The sequence below is a fragment of the Pungitius pungitius genome, chromosome 12 (genome assembly GCF_949316345.1).
Source record: "Pungitius pungitius chromosome 12, fPunPun2.1, whole genome shotgun sequence".
In the NCBI taxonomy this organism is placed as follows: domain Eukaryota; kingdom Metazoa; phylum Chordata; class Actinopteri; order Perciformes; family Gasterosteidae; genus Pungitius; species Pungitius pungitius.
This window is the reverse complement of record NC_084911.1, coordinates 15,263,261-15,276,427: the sequence shown is the minus strand read 5'-3', so window position 1 is coordinate 15,276,427 and position 13,167 is coordinate 15,263,261. Positions and strand designations below refer to the sequence as shown.

General features: G+C 43.9%; 18 non-coding genes across 18 annotated transcripts; all 18 read right to left on the bottom strand.

The window, feature by feature from the left end:
- Positions 1-333: 333 nt before the first annotated feature.
- On the bottom strand, positions 334-415 carry trnas-gcu (transfer RNA serine (anticodon GCU)). The gene has a single exon. It is a non-coding gene; the product is annotated as a tRNA-Ser (tRNA).
- Positions 416-1,223: 808 nt separating this feature from the next.
- Positions 1,224-1,305, bottom strand: trnas-gcu (transfer RNA serine (anticodon GCU)). The gene has a single exon. It is a non-coding gene; the product is annotated as a tRNA-Ser (tRNA).
- Positions 1,306-1,840: 535 nt separating this feature from the next.
- trnas-gcu (transfer RNA serine (anticodon GCU)) lies at positions 1,841-1,922 on the bottom strand. The gene has a single exon. It is a non-coding gene; the product is annotated as a tRNA-Ser (tRNA).
- An 808-nt stretch (positions 1,923-2,730) lies between these two features.
- Positions 2,731-2,812, bottom strand: trnas-gcu (transfer RNA serine (anticodon GCU)). Its single transcript has one exon. It is a non-coding gene; the product is annotated as a tRNA-Ser (tRNA).
- Positions 2,813-3,620: 808 nt separating this feature from the next.
- Positions 3,621-3,702, bottom strand: trnas-gcu (transfer RNA serine (anticodon GCU)). Its single transcript has one exon. It is a non-coding gene; the product is annotated as a tRNA-Ser (tRNA).
- A 535-nt stretch (positions 3,703-4,237) lies between these two features.
- Positions 4,238-4,319, bottom strand: trnas-gcu (transfer RNA serine (anticodon GCU)). Its single transcript has one exon. It is a non-coding gene; the product is annotated as a tRNA-Ser (tRNA).
- Positions 4,320-5,127: 808 nt separating this feature from the next.
- trnas-gcu (transfer RNA serine (anticodon GCU)) lies at positions 5,128-5,209 on the bottom strand. Its single transcript has one exon. It is a non-coding gene; the product is annotated as a tRNA-Ser (tRNA).
- Positions 5,210-5,744: 535 nt separating this feature from the next.
- trnas-gcu (transfer RNA serine (anticodon GCU)) lies at positions 5,745-5,826 on the bottom strand. Its single transcript has one exon. It is a non-coding gene; the product is annotated as a tRNA-Ser (tRNA).
- Positions 5,827-6,361: 535 nt separating this feature from the next.
- On the bottom strand, positions 6,362-6,443 carry trnas-gcu (transfer RNA serine (anticodon GCU)). The gene has a single exon. It is a non-coding gene; the product is annotated as a tRNA-Ser (tRNA).
- Positions 6,444-7,251: 808 nt separating this feature from the next.
- Positions 7,252-7,333, bottom strand: trnas-gcu (transfer RNA serine (anticodon GCU)). The gene has a single exon. It is a non-coding gene; the product is annotated as a tRNA-Ser (tRNA).
- An 808-nt stretch (positions 7,334-8,141) lies between these two features.
- Positions 8,142-8,223, bottom strand: trnas-gcu (transfer RNA serine (anticodon GCU)). The gene has a single exon. It is a non-coding gene; the product is annotated as a tRNA-Ser (tRNA).
- A 535-nt stretch (positions 8,224-8,758) lies between these two features.
- trnas-gcu (transfer RNA serine (anticodon GCU)) lies at positions 8,759-8,840 on the bottom strand. Its single transcript has one exon. It is a non-coding gene; the product is annotated as a tRNA-Ser (tRNA).
- Positions 8,841-9,375: 535 nt separating this feature from the next.
- trnas-gcu (transfer RNA serine (anticodon GCU)) lies at positions 9,376-9,457 on the bottom strand. The gene has a single exon. It is a non-coding gene; the product is annotated as a tRNA-Ser (tRNA).
- Positions 9,458-10,265: 808 nt separating this feature from the next.
- trnas-gcu (transfer RNA serine (anticodon GCU)) lies at positions 10,266-10,347 on the bottom strand. Its single transcript has one exon. It is a non-coding gene; the product is annotated as a tRNA-Ser (tRNA).
- A 535-nt stretch (positions 10,348-10,882) lies between these two features.
- trnas-gcu (transfer RNA serine (anticodon GCU)) lies at positions 10,883-10,964 on the bottom strand. Its single transcript has one exon. It is a non-coding gene; the product is annotated as a tRNA-Ser (tRNA).
- A 535-nt stretch (positions 10,965-11,499) lies between these two features.
- trnas-gcu (transfer RNA serine (anticodon GCU)) lies at positions 11,500-11,581 on the bottom strand. Its single transcript has one exon. It is a non-coding gene; the product is annotated as a tRNA-Ser (tRNA).
- Positions 11,582-12,116: 535 nt separating this feature from the next.
- Positions 12,117-12,198, bottom strand: trnas-gcu (transfer RNA serine (anticodon GCU)). Its single transcript has one exon. It is a non-coding gene; the product is annotated as a tRNA-Ser (tRNA).
- Positions 12,199-12,913: 715 nt separating this feature from the next.
- Positions 12,914-12,995, bottom strand: trnas-gcu (transfer RNA serine (anticodon GCU)). Its single transcript has one exon. It is a non-coding gene; the product is annotated as a tRNA-Ser (tRNA).
- Between the last annotated feature and the right edge of the window lie 172 nt (positions 12,996-13,167).

Genomic DNA, 13,167 nt, shown 5'->3' with positions numbered 1-13,167 from the left:
TTATTTCTAATTTTTAGACAAGGATATAGTGGCAATAATCAGCAAAGGCCAAAACACTCGGCTGCCAAGTCTTACTTTAGACTAGGTTTTTACGAACATTTAGTTGATTTCGACCGTCTTATTGACTAAACAATCTTTCTCAATCAACTTAAAGGTGTTGTAAAAACGTATGTTGATGGGTTGAGAAGAATCCTCTGTTACATTACAGGGTTGGCTTTAGATGAGGTGTGGAAAATCTGAGCCCTTTGCTCCAACCAAATTGGAACTAGGGCAACAGATGTGAATTTCGTGGTGGTGACTTGTAAATGTATTTGGTCAAATAAAAGTGGAATGCGACGAGAATGGGATTCGAACCCATGCGTGCAGAGCACAATGGATTAGCAGTCCATCGCCTTAACCACTCGGCCACCTCGTCTTGTTTGGTCTGAGCTTGCGGCATAATTTGATAATAATCGTAGCATGTGTTCATTGTCCTGGGAGGGTTTAAAAGTGTTTAAATGCAGTGTCAGCCTTATGGCAATTCGACCCACGCGCTCTGAGTAGAGGGGGGTTAGCTCAAATGGTAGAGCGCTCGCTTAGCATGCGAGAAGTAGCGGGATCGATGCCCGCATCCTCCATTATTCCTAATTTTCAGACAAGGAGATAGTGACAATAATCAGCAAAGGCCAAAACACTCGGCCGCCAAGTCTTGTTTGGTCTGAGCTTGCGGCATTTTATGGTAATTATCGTAGCAGGTGTTCATTGTCCTGGGAGTTTTTAAAAGTGTTTAAATGCAGTGTCAGCCTTATGGCAATTCGACCCAAGCGCTCTGTGTAGAGGGGGATTAGCTCAAATGGTAGAGCGCTCGCTTAGCATGCGAGAAGTAGCGGGATCGATGCCCGCATTCTCCATTATTTCTAATTTTTAGACAAGGATATAGTGGCAATAATCAGCAAAGGCCAAAACACTCGGCTGCCAAGTCTTACTTTAGACTAGGTTTTTACGAACATTTAGTTGATTTCGACCGTCTTATTGACTAAACAATCTTTCTCAATCAACTTAAAGGTGTTGTAAAAACGTATGTTGATGGGTTGAGAAGAATCCTCTGTTACATTACAGGGTTGGCTTTAGATGAGGTGTGGAAAATCTGAGCCCTTTGCTCCAACCAAATTGGAACTAGGGCAACAGATGTGAATTTCGTGGTGGTGACTTGTAAATGTATTTGGTCAAATAAAAGTGGAATGCGACGAGAATGGGATTCGAACCCATGCGTGCAGAGCACAATGGATTAGCAGTCCATCGCCTTAACCACTCGGCCACCTCGTCTTGTTTGGTCTGAGCTTGCGGCATAATTTGATAATAATCGTAGCATGTGTTCATTGTCCTGGGAGGGTTTAAAAGTGTTTAAATGCAGTGTCAGCCTTATGGCAATTCGACCCACACGCTCTGCGTAGAGGGGGGTTAGCTCAAATGGTAGAGCGCTCGCTTAGCATGCGAGAAGAAGCGGGATCGATGCCCGCATCCTCTATTATTCCTAATTTTCAGACAAGGAGATAGTGACAATAATCAGCAAAGGCCAAAACACTCGGCTGCCAAGTCTTACTTTAGACTAGGTTTTTACGAACATTTAGTTGATTTCGACCGTCTTATTGACCAAACAATTTTTCTCAATCACCTTAAAGGTGTTGTAAAAATGTATGTTGATGGGTTGAGAAGAATACTCTGTTACATTACAGGGTTGGCTTTAGATGTGGTGTGGACAATCTGAGCCCTTTGCTCCAACCAAATTGGAACTAGGGCAACAGATGTGAATTTCGTGGTGGTGACTTGTAAATGTATTTGGTCAAATAAAAGTGGAATGCGACGAGAATGGGATTCGAACCCATGCGTGCAGAGCACAATGGATTAGCAGTCCATCGCCTTAACCACTCGGCCACCTCGTCTTGTTTGGTCTGAGCTTGCGGCATAATTTGATAATAATCGTAGCATGTGTTCATTGTCCTGGGAGGGTTTAAAAGTGTTTAAATGCAGTGTCAGCCTTATGGCAATTCGACCCACGCGCTCTGCGTAGAGGGGGGTTAGCTCAAATGGTAGAGCGCTCGCTTAGCATGCGAGAAGTAGCGGGATCGATGCCCGCATCCTCCATTATTCCTAATTTTCAGACAAGGAGATAGTGACAATAATCAGCAAAGGCCAAAACACTCGGCCGCCAAGTCTTGTTTGGTCTGAGCTTGCGGCATTTTATGGTAATTATCGTAGCAGGTGTTCATTGTCCTGGGAGGTTTTAAAAGCGTTTAAATGCAGTGTCAGCCTTATGGCAATTCGACCCAAGCGCTCTGTCTAGAGGGGGATTAGCTCAAATGGTAGAGCGCTCGCTTAGCATGCGAGAAGTAGCGGGATCGATGCCCGCATTCTCCATTATTTCTAATTTTTAGACAAGGAGATAGTGGCAATAATCAGCAAAGGCCAAAACACTCGGCTGCCAAGTCTTACTTTAGACTAGGTTTTTACGAACATTTAGTTGATTTCGACCGTCTTATTGACTAAACAATCTTTCTCAATCAACTTAAAGGTGTTGTAAAAACGTATGTTGATGGGTTGAGAAGAATCCTCTGTTACATTACAGGGTTGGCTTTAGATGAGGTGTGGAAAATCTGAGCCCTTTGCTCCAACCAAATTGGAACTAGGGCAACAGATGTGAATTTCGTGGTGGTGACTTGTAAATGTATTTGGTCAAATAAAAGTGGAATGCGACGAGAATGGGATTCGAACCCATGCGTGCAGAGCACAATGGATTAGCAGTCCATCGCCTTAACCACTCGGCCACCTCGTCTTGTTTGGTCTGAGCTTGCGGCATAATTTGATAATAATCGTAGCATGTGTTCATTGTCCTGGGAGGGTTTAAAAGTGTTTAAATGCAGTGTCAGCCTTATGGCAATTCGACCCACGCGCTCTGAGTAGAGGGGGGTTAGCTCAAATGGTAGAGCGCTCGCTTAGCATGCGAGAAGTAGCGGGATCGATGCCCGCATCCTCCATTATTCCTAATTTTCAGACAAGGAGATAGTGACAATAATCAGCAAAGGCCAAAACACTCGGCCGCCAAGTCTTGTTTGGTCTGAGCTTGCGGCATTTTATGGTAATTATCGTAGCAGGTGTTCATTGTCCTGGGAGTTTTTAAAAGTGTTTAAATGCAGTGTCAGCCTTATGGCAATTCGACCCAAGCGCTCTGTGTAGAGGGGGATTAGCTCAAATGGTAGAGCGCTCGCTTAGCATGCGAGAAGTAGCGGGATCGATGCCCGCATTCTCCATTATTTCTAATTTTTAGACAAGGAGATAGTGGCAATAATCAGCAAAGGCCAAAACACTCGGCTGCCAAGTCTTACTTTAGACTAGGTTTTTACGAACATTTAGTTGATTTCGACCGTCTTATTGACTAAACAATCTTTCTCAATCAACTTAAAGGTGTTGTAAAAACGTATGTTGATGGGTTGAGAAGAATCCTCTGTTACATTACAGGGTTGGCTTTAGATGAGGTGTGGAAAATCTGAGCCCTTTGCTCCAACCAAATTGGAACTAGGGCAACAGATGTGAATTTCGTGGTGGTGACTTGTAAATGTATTTGGTCAAATAAAAGTGGAATGCGACGAGAATGGGATTCGAACCCATGCGTGCAGAGCACAATGGATTAGCAGTCCATCGCCTTAACCACTCGGCCACCTCGTCTTGTTTGGTCTGAGCTTGCGGCATAATTTGATAATAATCGTAGCATGTGTTCATTGTCCTGGGAGGGTTTAAAAGTGTTTAAATGCAGTGTCAGCCTTATGGCAATTCGACCCAAGCGCTCTGTGTAGAGGGGGATTAGCTCAAATGGTAGAGCGCTCGCTTAGCATGCGAGAAGTAGCGGGATCAATGCCCGCATCCTCCATTATTCCTAATTTTTAGACAAGGAGATAGTGACAATAATCAGCAAAGGCCAAAACACTCGGCCGCCAAGTCTTACTTTAGACTAGGTTTTTACAAACATTTAGTTGATTTCGACCGTCTTATTGACCAAACAATGTTTCTCAATCACCTTAAAGGTGTTGTAAAAACGTATGTTGATGGGTTGAGAAGATTACTCTGTTACATTACAGGGTTGGCTTTAGATGAGGTCTTGACAATCTGAGCCCTTTGCTCCAACCAAATTGGAACTAGGGCAACAGATGTGAATTTCGTGGTGGTGACTTGTAAATGTATTTGGTCAAATAGAAGAGGAATGCAACGAGAATTGGATTCGAACCCATGCGTGCAGAGCACAATGGATTAGCAGTCCATCGCCTTAACCACTCGGCCACCTCGTCTTGTTTGGTCTGAGCTTGCGGCATAATTTGATAATAATCGTAGCATGTGTTCATTGTCCTGGGAGGGTTTAAAAGTGTTTAAATGCAGAGTCAGCCTTATGGCAATTCGACCCACGCGCTCTGCGTAGAGGGGGGTTAGCTCAAATGGTAGAGCGCTCGCTTAGCATGCGAGAAGTAGCGGGATCGATGCCCGCATCCTCCATTATTCCTAATTTTCAGACAAGGAGATAGTGACAATAATCAGCAAAGGCCAAAACACTCGGCCGCCAAGTCTTGTTTAATAGGAGCTTGCGGCATTTTATGGTAATTATCGTAGCATGTTTTTATTGTCCTGGGAGGTTTTAAAAGTGTTAAAATGCAGTGTCAGCCTTATGGCAATTCGACCCAAGCGCTCTGTGTAGAGGGGGATTAGCTCAAATGGTAGAGCGCTCGCTTAGCATGCGAGAAGTAGCGGGATCGATGCCCGCATCCTCCATTATTCCTAATTTTCAGACAAGGAGATAGTGACAATAATCAGCAAAGGCCAAAACACTCGGCCGCCAAGTCTTACTTTAGACTAGGTTTTTACAAACATTTAGTTGATTTCGACCGTCTTATTGACCAAACAATGTTTCTCAATCACCTTAAAGGTGTTGTAAAAACGTATGTTGATGGGTTGAGAAGAATACTCTGTTACATTACAGGGTTGGCTTTAGATGAGGTCTTGACAATCTGAGCCCTTTGCTCCAACCAAATTGGAACTAGGGCAACAGATGTGAATTTCGTGGTGGTGACTTGTAAATGTATTTGGTCAAAAAGAAGAGGAATGCGACGAGAATGGGATTCGAACCCATGCGTGCAGAGCACAATGGATTAGCAGTCCATCGCCTTAACCACTCGGCCACCTCGTCTTGTTTGGTCTGAGCTTGCGGCATAATTTGATAATAATCGTAGGATGTGTTCATTGTCCTGGGAGGGTTTAAAAGTGTTTAAATGCAGTGTCAGCCTTATGGCAATTCGACCCAAGCGCTCTGTGTAGAGGGGGATTAGCTCAAATGGTAGAGCGCTCGCTTAGCATGCGAGAAGAAGCGGGATCGATGCCCGCATCCTCCATTATTCCTAATTTTCAGACAAGGAGATAGTGACAATAATCAGCAAAGGCCAAAACACTCGGCCGCCAAGTCTTACTTTAGACTAGGTTTTTACAAACATTTAGTTGATTTCGACCGTCTTATTGACCAAACAATGTTTCTCAATCACCTTAAAGGTGTTGTAAAAACGTATGTTGATGGGTTGAGAAGAATACTCTGTTACATTACAGGGTTGGCTTTAGATGAGGTCTTGACAATCTGAGCCCTTTGCTCCAACCAAATTGGAACTAGGGCAACAGATGTGAATTTCGTGGTGGTGACTTGTAAATGTATTTGGTCAAAAAGAAGAGGAATGCGACGAGAATGGGATTCGAACCCATGCGTGCAGAGCACAATGGATTAGCAGTCCATCGCCTTAACCACTCGGCCACCTCCTCTTGTTTGGTCTGAGCTTGCGGCATAATTTGATAATAATCGTAGCATGTGTTCATTGTCCTGGGAGGGTTTAAAAGTGTTTAAATGCAGTGTCAGCCTTATGGCAATTCGACCCAAGCGCTCTGTGTAGAGGGGGATTAGCTCAAATGGTAGAGCGCTCGCTTAGCATGCGAGAAGTAGTGGGATCGATGCCCGCATCCTCCATTATTCCTAATTTTCAGACAAGGAGATAGTGACAATAATCAGCAAAGGCCAAAACACTCGGCCGCCAAGTCTTACTTTAGACTAGGTTTTTACGAACATTTAGTTGATTTCGACCGTCTTATTGACCAAACAATTTTTCTAAATCACCTTAAAGGTGTTGTAAAAATGTATGTTGATGGGTTGAGAAGAATACTCTGTTACATTACAGGGTTGGCTTTAGATGAGGTGTGGACAATCTGAGCCCTTTGCTCCAACCAAATTGGAACTAGGGCAACAGATGTGAATTTCGTGGTGGTGACTTGTAAATGTATTTGGTCAAATAAAAGTGGAATGCGACGAGAATGGGATTCGAACCCATGCGTGCAGAGCACAATGGATTAGCAGTCCATCGCCTTAACCACTCGGCCACCTCGTCTTGTTTGGTCTGAGCTTGCGGCATAATTTGATAATAATCGTAGCATGTGTTCATTGTCCTGGGAGGGTTTAAAAGTGTTTAAATGCAGTGTCAGCCTTATGGCAATTCGACCCACGCGCTCTGAGTAGAGGGGGGTTAGCTCAAATGGTAGAGCGCTCGCTTAGCATGCGAGAAGTAGCGGGATCGATGCCCGCATCCTCCATTATTCCTAATTTTCAGACAAGGAGATAGTGACAATAATCAGCAAAGGCCAAAACACTCGGCCGCCAAGTCTTGTTTGGTCTGAGCTTGCGGCATTTTATGGTAATTATCGTAGCAGGTGTTCATTGTCCTGGGAGTTTTTAAAAGTGTTTAAATGCAGTGTCAGCCTTATGGCAATTCGACCCAAGCGCTCTGTGTAGAGGGGGATTAGCTCAAATGGTAGAGCGCTCGCTTAGCATGCGAGAAGTAGCGGGATCGATGCCCGCATTCTCCATTATTTCTAATTTTTAGACAAGGAGATAGTGGCAATAATCAGCAAAGGCCAAAACACTCGGCTGCCAAGTCTTACTTTAGACTAGGTTTTTACGAACATTTAGTTGATTTCGACCGTCTTATTGACTAAACAATCTTTCTCAATCAACTTAAAGGTGTTGTAAAAACGTATGTTGATGGGTTGAGAAGAATCCTCTGTTACATTACAGGGTTGGCTTTAGATGAGGTGTGGAAAATCTGAGCCCTTTGCTCCAACCAAATTGGAACTAGGGCAACAGATGTGAATTTCGTGGTGGTGACTTGTAAATGTATTTGGTCAAATAAAAGTGGAATGCGACGAGAATGGGATTCGAACCCATGCGTGCAGAGCACAATGGATTAGCAGTCCATCGCCTTAACCACTCGGCCACCTCGTCTTGTTTGGTCTGAGCTTGCGGCATAATTTGATAATAATCGTAGCATGTGTTCATTGTCCTGGGAGGGTTTAAAAGTGTTTAAATGCAGTGTCAGCCTTATGGCAATTCGACCCACGCGCTCTGAGTAGAGGGGGGTTAGCTCAAATGGTAGAGCGCTCGCTTAGCATGCGAGAAGTAGCGGGATCGATGCCCGCATCCTCCATTATTCCTAATTTTCAGACAAGGAGATAGTGACAATAATCAGCAAAGGCCAAAACACTCGGCCGCCAAGTCTTGTTTGGTCTGAGCTTGCGGCATTTTATGGTAATTATCGTAGCAGGTGTTCATTGTCCTGGGAGTTTTTAAAAGTGTTTAAATGCAGTGTCAGCCTTATGGCAATTCGACCCAAGCGCTCTGTGTAGAGGGGGATTAGCTCAAATGGTAGAGCGCTCGCTTAGCATGCGAGAAGTAGCGGGATCGATGCCCGCATTCTCCATTATTTCTAATTTTTAGACAAGGAGATAGTGGCAATAATCAGCAAAGGCCAAAACACTCGGCTGCCAAGTCTTACTTTAGACTAGGTTTTTACGAACATTTAGTTGATTTCGACCGTCTTATTGACTAAACAATCTTTCTCAATCAACTTAAAGGTGTTGTAAAAACGTATGTTGATGGGTTGAGAAGAATCCTCTGTTACATTACAGGGTTGGCTTTAGATGAGGTGTGGAAAATCTGAGCCCTTTGCTCCAACCAAATTGGAACTAGGGCAACAGATGTGAATTTCGTGGTGGTGACTTGTAAATGTATTTGGTCAAATAAAAGTGGAATGCGACGAGAATGGGATTCGAACCCATGCGTGCAGAGCACAATGGATTAGCAGTCCATCGCCTTAACCACTCGGCCACCTCGTCTTGTTTGGTCTGAGCTTGCGGCATAATTTGATAATAATCGTAGCATGTGTTCATTGTCCTGGGAGGGTTTAAAAGTGTTTAAATGCAGTGTCAGCCTTATGGCAATTCGACCCAAGCGCTCTGTGTAGAGGGGGATTAGCTCAAATGGTAGAGCGCTCGCTTAGCATGCGAGAAGTAGCGGGATCAATGCCCGCATCCTCCATTATTCCTAATTTTTAGACAAGGAGATAGTGACAATAATCAGCAAAGGCCAAAACACTCGGCCGCCAAGTCTTACTTTAGACTAGGTTTTTACAAACATTTAGTTGATTTCGACCGTCTTATTGACCAAACAATGTTTCTCAATCACCTTAAAGGTGTTGTAAAAACGTATGTTGATGGGTTGAGAAGATTACTCTGTTACATTACAGGGTTGGCTTTAGATGAGGTCTTGACAATCTGAGCCCTTTGCTCCAACCAAATTGGAACTAGGGCAACAGATGTGAATTTCGTGGTGGTGACTTGTAAATGTATTTGGTCAAATAGAAGAGGAATGCAACGAGAATTGGATTCGAACCCATGCGTGCAGAGCACAATGGATTAGCAGTCCATCGCCTTAACCACTCGGCCACCTCGTCTTGTTTGGTCTGAGCTTGCGGCATAATTTGATAATAATCGTAGCATGTGTTCATTGTCCTGGGAGGGTTTAAAAGTGTTTAAATGCAGAGTCAGCCTTATGGCAATTCGACCCACGCGCTCTGCGTAGAGGGGGGTTAGCTCAAATGGTAGAGCGCTCGCTTAGCATGCGAGAAGTAGCGGGATCGATGCCCGCATCCTCCATTATTCCTAATTTTCAGACAAGGAGATAGTGACAATAATCAGCAAAGGCCAAAACACTCGGCCGCCAAGTCTTACTTTAGACTAGGTTTTTACAAACATTTAGTTGATTTCGACCGTCTTATTGACCAAACAATGTTTCTCAATCACCTTAAAGGTGTTGTAAAAACGTATGTTGATGGGTTGAGAAGAATACTCTGTTACATTACAGGGTTGGCTTTAGATGAGGTCTTGACAATCTGAGCCCTTTGCTCCAACAAAATTGGAACTAGGGCAACAGATGTGAATTTCGTGGTGGTGACTTGTAAATGTATTTGGTCAAATAAAAGTGGAATGCGACGAGAATGGGATTCGAACCCATGCGTGCAGAGCACAATGGATTAGCAGTCCATCGCCTTAACCACTCGGCCACCTCGTCTTGTTTGGTCTGAGCTTGCGGCATTTTATGGTAATTATCGTAGCATGTTTTCATTGTCCTAGGAGGTTTTAAAAGCGTTTAAATGCAGTGTCAGGCTTATGGCAATTCGACCCAAGCGCTCTGTGTAGAGGGGGATTAGCTCAAATGGTAGAGCGCTCGCTTAGCATGCGAGAAGTAGCGGGATCGATGCCCGCATTCTCCATTATTCCTAATTTTTAGACAAGGAGATAGTGACAATAATCAGCAAAGGCCAAAACACTCGGCCGCCAAGTCTTGTTTAATAGGAGCTTGCGGCATAATTTGATAATCATCGTAGCATGTTTTTATTGTCCTGGGAGGTTTTAAAAGTGTTAAAATGCAGTGTCAGCCTTATGGCAATTCGACCCAAGTGCTCTGTGTAGAGGGGGATTAGCTCAAATGGTAGAGCGCTCGCTTAGCATGCGAGAAGTAGCGGAATCGATGCCCGCATCCTCCATTATTCCTAATTTTCAGACAAGGAGATAGTGACAATAATCAGCAAAGGCCAAAACACTCGGCCGCCAAGTCTTACTTTAGACTAGGTTTTTACAAACATTTAGTTGATTTCGACCGTCTTATTGACCAAACAATGTTTCTCAATCACCTTAAAGGTGTTGTAAAAACGTATGTTGATGGGTTGAGAAGAATACTCTGTTACATTACAGGGTTGGCTTTAGATGAGGTCTTGACAATCTGAGCCCTTTGCTCCAACCAAATTGGAACTAGGGCAACAGATGTGAATTTCGTGGTGGTGACTTGTAAATGTATTTGGTCAAAAAGAAGAGGAATGCGACGAGAATGGGATTCGAACCCATGCGTGCAGAGCACAATGGATTAGCAGTCCATCGCCTTAACCACTCGGCCACCTCGTCTTGTTTGGTCTGAGTTTGCGGCATTTTATGGTAATTATCGTAGCATGTTTTCATTGTCCTAGGAGGTTTTAAAAGCGTTTAAATGCAGTGTCAGCCTTATGGCAATTCGACCCAAGCGCTCTGTGTAGAGGGGGATTAGCTCAAATAGTAGAGCGCTCGCTTAGCATGCGAGAAGTAGCGGGATCGATGCCCGCATCCTCCATTATTCCTAATTTTCAGACAAGGAGATAGTGACAATAATCAGCAAAGGCCAAAACACTCGGCCGCCAAGTCTTACTTTAGACTAGGTTTTTACAAACATTTAGTTGATTTCGACCGTCTTATTGACCAAACAATGTTTCTCAATCACCTTAAAGGTGTTGTAAAAACGTATGTTGATGGGTTGAGAAGAATACTCTGTTACATTACAGGGTTGGCTTTAGATGAGGTCTTGACAATCTGAGCCCTTTGCTCCAACCAAATTGGAACTAGGGCAACAGATGTGAATTTCGTGGTGGTGACTTGTAAATGTATTTGGTCAAAAAGAAGAGGAATGCGACGAGAATGGGATTCGAACCCATGCGTGCAGAGCACAATGGATTAGCAGTTCATCGCCTTAACCACTCGGCCACCTCGTCTTGTTTGGTCTGAGCTTGCGGCATTTTATGGTAATTATCGTAGCATGTTTTCATTGTCCTGGGAGGTTTTAAAAGTGTTAAAATGCAGTGTCAGCCTTATGGCAATTCGACCCAAGCGCTCTGTGTAGAGGGGGATTAGCTCAAATGGTAGAGCGCTCGCTTAGCATGCGAGAAGTAGTGGGATCGATGCCCGCATCCTCCATTATTCCTAATTTTCAGACAAGGAGATAGTGACAATAATCAGCAAAGGCCAAAACACTCGGCCGCCAAGTCTTACTTTAGACTAGGTTTTTACGAACATTTAGTTGATTTCGACCGTCTTATTGACCAAACAATTTTTCTCAATCACCTTAAAGGTGTTGTAAAAACGTATGTTGATGGGTTGAGAAGAATACTCTGTTACATTACAGGGTTGGCTTTAGATGAGGTCTTGACAATCTGAGCCCTTTGCTCCAACCAAATAGGAACTAGGGCAACAGATGTGAATTTCGTGGTGGTGACTTGTAAATGTATTTGGTCAAAAAGAAGAGGAATGCGACGAGAATGGGATTCGAACCCATGCGTGCAGAGCACAATGGATTAGCAGTCCATCGCCTTAACCACTCGGCCACCTCGTCTTGTTTGGTCTGAGCTTGCGGCATAATTCGATAATTATCGTAGCATGTTTTCATTGTCCTGGGAGGTTTTAAAAGCGTTTAAATGCAGTGTCAGCCTTATGGCAATTCGACCCAAGGGCTTTGAGTAGAGGGGGATTAGCTCAAATGGTAGAGCGCTCGCTTAGCATGCGAGAAGTAGTGGGATCGATGCCCGCATCCTCCATTATTCCTAATTTTCAGACAAGGAGATAGTGACAATAATCAGCAAAGGCCAAAACACTCGGCCGCCAAGTCTTACTTTAGACTAGGTTTTTACGAACATTTAGTTGATTTCGACCGTCTTATTGACCAAACAATTTTTCTCAATCACCTTAAAGGTGTTGTAAAAACGTATGTTGATGGGTTGAGAAGAATACTCTGTTACATTACAGGGTTGGCTTTAGATGAGGTCTTGACAATCTGAGCCCTTTGCTCCAACCAAATAGGAACTAGGGCAACAGATGTGAATTTCGTGGTGGTGACTTGTAAATGTATTTGGTCAAAAAGAAGAGGAATGCGACGAGATTGGGATTCGAACCCATGCGTGCAGAGCACAATGGATTAGCAGTCCATCGCCTTAACCACTCGGCCACCTCGTCTTGTTTGGTCTGAGCTTGCGGCATAATTCGATAATTATCGTAGCATGTTTTCATTGTCCTGGGAGGTTTTAAAAGCGTTTAAATGCAGTGTCAGCCTTATGGCAATTCGACCCAAGGGCTTTGAGTAGAGGGGGATTAGCTCAAATGGTAGAGCGCTCGCTTAGCATGCGAGAAGTAGCAGGATCGATGCCCGCATCCTCCATTATTCCTAATTTTCAGACAAGGAGATAGTGACAATAATCAGCAAAGGCCCAAACACTCGGACGCCAAGTCTTACTTTACACTACGTTTTTAGGAACATTTAGTTGATTTCGACCCTCTAATTGACCAAATCATTTTTCTCAATCACCTTAAAGGTGTTGTAAAAATGTATGTTGAGGGGTGGAGAAGAGCAGCTATGTTTATCCTACCTAGATGCAGAGGGAAACTAGCTCAAATTGTGGAGCGCTTGCTAACCATAGGAGAGGTGTTGTGATCAACAGGAGCATTCTTCAAGTGAGTTTGAAGACATTTTGCCTGTGACTGGTGGAAAACAATAAGATTAAATGAAAAAAGATAGCTTGGAATTGGAATCCTTTGTTGCATTACAGGGTTGGCTTTGGATGAGGTCTTGACAATCTGAGCCCTTTGCTCCAACCAAATTGGAACTAGGGCAACAGATGTGAATTTTGTGGTGGTGACTTGTAAATGTATTTGGTCAAATCAAAGTGGAATGCAACGAGAATGGGATTCGAACCCATGCGTGCAGAGCACAATAGATTAGCAGTCCATCGCCTTAACCACTCGGCCACCTCGTCTTGTTTGGTCTGAGCTTGCGGCATAATTTGATAATTATCGTAGCATGTTTTCATTGTCCTGGGAGGTTTTAAAAGCGTTTAAATGCAGTGTCAGCCTTATGGCAATTCCACCCAAGCGCTCTGTGTAGAGGGGGATTAGCTCAAATGGTAGAGCGCTCGCTTAGCATGCGAG